Consider the following 4291-nt stretch of genomic DNA (forward strand, 5'->3'; position numbering starts at 1 on the left):
TTCCTCAGGACTTCCAGTTCATTTGTTGCATATCTAGAAGTTTCCTCATTAAAAACCTGGATTGAGTGCTTTCCATGTAATAGAGAAAAGGAACTGTAAATGTGACAATATTATTGCAGGATAGGACTGAAATACATAATTATCATGGTAACTGAAACAAGTCATCCAAGCAAAATCACAAGTAGAGGAAGCAGTGGTGTTTTCCCATTTTTTTAAATGCTGGTTATTACGTTTCAAATGCTCAATCTGGAAATGTTGGCACAGTGCTTCAAGCTGTGTGGTGGCAGAGGCAGGGCAGGGCACACGGGGCAGCCCCACACTGTGAGGCAGGAGCGAGGTGGAGTTTGGCCACCCCCAGGCTATAACCCTGCAGCTCTTTCTCCCCCACATCCTGCCAGCCGCCCCAAAACCCATGGCAGCAGGGGTGCCAGTGCCCTGCCCGAGCTGTCCCGCGGGGCAAGGTGTACACAGGGCAGCAGCCTCTCCCACAGAGCACAGCAGCCTCGTGCTGTGAGAAGCCCATGGAGCTGGAAACAATTGCTTGTGAACCTGCCGTCAGTAGTGACAAATCAGTAATGGGCGTGGTAATCTTAATCGGGAGTCAGCAGGACAGTACCAGAGTGGCTTGGCTGGCTGAGTTTTACATTGGCTTCCCCTGGTACAGTTTGTGTTTGGGGAAGCCTTGGATCAAAAGATATTGGGCATAAATAATATGTGTGGGTTTAGTAATCGCTTATCAGCACAGAACAAAGGTGTGATAATTAGCTAGTCTTTTAAGGATAAAGTAGCTATTGTTTTTATGAAGGTGGAAGTGTTGCAAAATGAGTCATGCCCCAGAGCTCACTGAAGAGCAGGATGAGTGCTGCCACAAAAGTTCTTATGGTAATCTATTCTCCATGAAGAACAAAATCTGAGGCCTTTAGTTTAAAAGCTACAAAACCCCTGTATAAAGTTTTTAATGGATTTTATGTACTGCCCACAGACTGCCTTTAGTATGATTGCTCCAGAAGCCATCCAGTTAATATAGTAACTTGACTAGCGTTCTGATGTGCAACAGAAAGAACAATTTGTGTATGGTCCTCTAGTTGCATTAATGGTATGTCAGCAAAATAACACATGGCTGTTCTGATTTAGTAATAGCTTGTGCACACATTTAAGAGATGTAATCCAACAGTGGAGAGTCATACCTAGTACTTGAAATGCTGTTTGAGTCATTAAGTTTCAAATGTTGTGTGCCCTTCCGGCTGGCATGTACGAACTTTCCAAACAAACCTTGACTCTGCTTTCACAGGGTTTGTGCAAAGACAGAACTGTAAGAGTCCTCAGTAAGCTGGGTAGTATCCATTGTTAAATACAAATTAGTTTCTAAATATCCCCTGTGCTCTATAAAGCTCCTTCTTAAGTCTAACTTGGGATCTGGGGTTTTTTTACATTCAAGTCAAGCAAATTATAAGTTTGAAAGTTTTGCAAATGATGTATTTCAAATTCTTGTATTAAGCCCTTTCACAGTGCTTGCTCTTCATTAAACTTACCCTGTACCAGGGTAGGGAAGCAAAGTGGAAGATGGTGGCCAAGTAGTCATCTTCAGAAATGTCATTTCTCGTGGTGAAATTGATTAGAATATAGTTTTTGCTGATAGGAACAGAAAGAAAAACAGAGGACAGATCCTTTCACAACCTTTGCAGCTGTGGCATGGTACTGGAGGAAGGAGAATCAGCTGTGTGGATGGATACAACCTCAGCTGTAGGAGGTGGGAACAAGAGGCAGAACACACCGGCTGTTCACAGGACCAGCCGGAATCGGGAAGGAGCTTATGCAGGAGAAGCACATCGCCCTGTGATAGTGGCAGGAGGAGCGTGTCCTGGGAACGGAGCTGGGACCGTGCCGGGCAGGCTGCCAGGGGAGGCTGAGAGCAGAATCAGAGGACAGGCTGTACAGCGTGTGTGGCAGGCTGGATCTTTGGACAGGACTTCCACTGTTCAACCAAAATTTATTTCTTTTTTTTTTTCCTCCTTAAGCTGCCTCCCACCTTTTCTCCCATGTCCCTCATGTCTGAAGTGTTTTGTTGCTTTCAGATTCTTGCACACTTGCCGAGCAGTTATTGTGTAAAGTTTAAGGGTTAGGAGAGGGATGAAATAATAATGATCTGTTCTGCTGTATAAAACTTGTGTGATTTACTATTTTTCTTTTTACAGCATGTCACTACCATTTTTTACTTTGGAATTTATTAGCCAAAGGAAATGTCTGGGAATGCAGTAGCTGTAGTGACATGTGAGAATAAAGAAATTGGATTCACAATTGTGAGAGCTCAGTGGAGGCAGTTTCTTGGGGATGCAGTAGCTTGCGCAGGATGCAGTCAGGCAGCAGTGGCAAAACTTTGGGAGTGTTAAGCTGTAGCTGCTGCCGTATCAGCTGGATATAAATGGTGTGCTGGGCCTCTGGGACTTTCTGAAGGAGAGGTTGCAGACACCCCAGCGTGCTGGGTAACAATGCAGCCGTCATTTTCAAAGGCTGTAGGAGGCTGGCTGTTCATCAGAGCTTTACTTTGGGAAGCCAGTGATCTAAAGATATGGGGGCAATCAGTAAGGAGACTGGTCTGCTCTAAACCTTTTTGACTTTAAAGGGGATTACAAGCAGGTAATTTCTATCTGGATCCCCTGCAATGCTGATAACTATAGCATGGGCCAGACCTTTGTCTCTGTTACGGTTCGGATGCAGAGTAGTGCAGTGCATTTGGTTTTCAAAACTGCATCGTAGACATGCCTACAGAGTTTGAGGTCAGTTTACCTAAAAAAATGAAGAGAATGTACCTAGCTTAACATGTTGTTTCCTTAAATTTTCCATTTAAGTGTTTTCCTATATAGATAATGAAGATGACAAGAACTCATGGAATTCATCTATGTTCTTAGATAATTTTAATTGAACCCATCTCTTACAGTAGTAAAACCCAACATGTAGGCAGTGTCCTGACTTTGAATGCTGTGGCATTCCTCTCAGTCTAAAATTGTGTCAAGAAAACTTAGATTATATATGCCACCCAGCACTACTTAAAACAAATGCAGAATATAATTCAAACTCCAGTCTCACATTAGTATAGGCATGTTTTTATCTTTTTAATCTCAAATAATGAAAAAAGAGAAGGAACAATAATGATGTTTTACAATGGAAATTCTTCAGGGTTTGTTTTTGTTCTGCAAAGGCTTCATTTTGGAGCTGACAATAAAGGAAATTGTCAGCTGGACAAAATTCTGGTCTTGGAGGCCAGTTTTCATCGTCTGTAGATCACTTCACCGGGTTAGCTATTCATAGCACTTACATCTGAATAAACAATTCCCAACTTCACATTTCCCAGTTTGGATTGTTGTCTTATCTTTGGACCCTGCTCACTAGAGTTGTGGTTACTCAGCACTGTAAAAATCCTACCCTGTCCCTGTCTGTCTTCAGGTACCACATACACGCTGAGCCGATGGGTATTGCCTGTTTTGTTTGATTGGGGTTATGCAGTATTTAGAGGATATATGGCAGTAGTGGCTCTGCTGGTGTTTTATTTGTGAATGAATTGTTTTAGACTCTGCTAGGGAGATAAAATACTGAAAGCAAGCAACTTGTTAAACTTCTCTCAGTAAATAATAGAAATGCTAGATAATTTCATGGTAGAAATTTCATATTTTAAATTGCAATGGATATTAAAAAAAAAAACCAAAGAAATCTGATGAGTGATATATGATTGCAGTAGACTTTTCCAGTACAAACCAAACAGATTTATGTTAACGTGAACATTCATTAGATTGAAATGCAGCCTGGCTGTCTCCAGAAGTGATTACATCAGTATCTACTTAATCCAATCCCAAGGGCCAGCATTTAAACGTGAGTGGTGCTGCCATGGTGCGTACAACAAACTGAGCAAAGGCTGAGAGAGCTGGGTCTGTTTAGCCTGGAGAAGAGAAGACTGAGAGGGGATCTCATCAATGCTTATCAATATCTAAAGGGTGGGTGTCAAGAGGATGGGGCCAGAATCTTTTCAGTGGTGCCCAGCGACAGGACAAGGGGCAATGGGCACAAACTGGAACACAGGAAATTCCATCTCAATATGAGGAAAAACTTCTTCACCGTGAGGGTGACCGAGCACTGGGACAGGCTGCCCAGAGAGGTTGTGGAGTCTCCTTCTCTGGAGAGATTCAAAACCCACCTGGACGTCATCCTGTGCAACCTGCTCTAGGTGATCCTGCTCTAGCAGGGGGGTTGGACTAGATGATCTCCAGAGGTCCCTTCCCACCCCTGCCGTTCTGTG

This window comes from Grus americana, chromosome 1 (genome assembly GCF_028858705.1).
Source record: "Grus americana isolate bGruAme1 chromosome 1, bGruAme1.mat, whole genome shotgun sequence".
NCBI lineage: Eukaryota > Metazoa > Chordata > Aves > Gruiformes > Gruidae > Grus > Grus americana.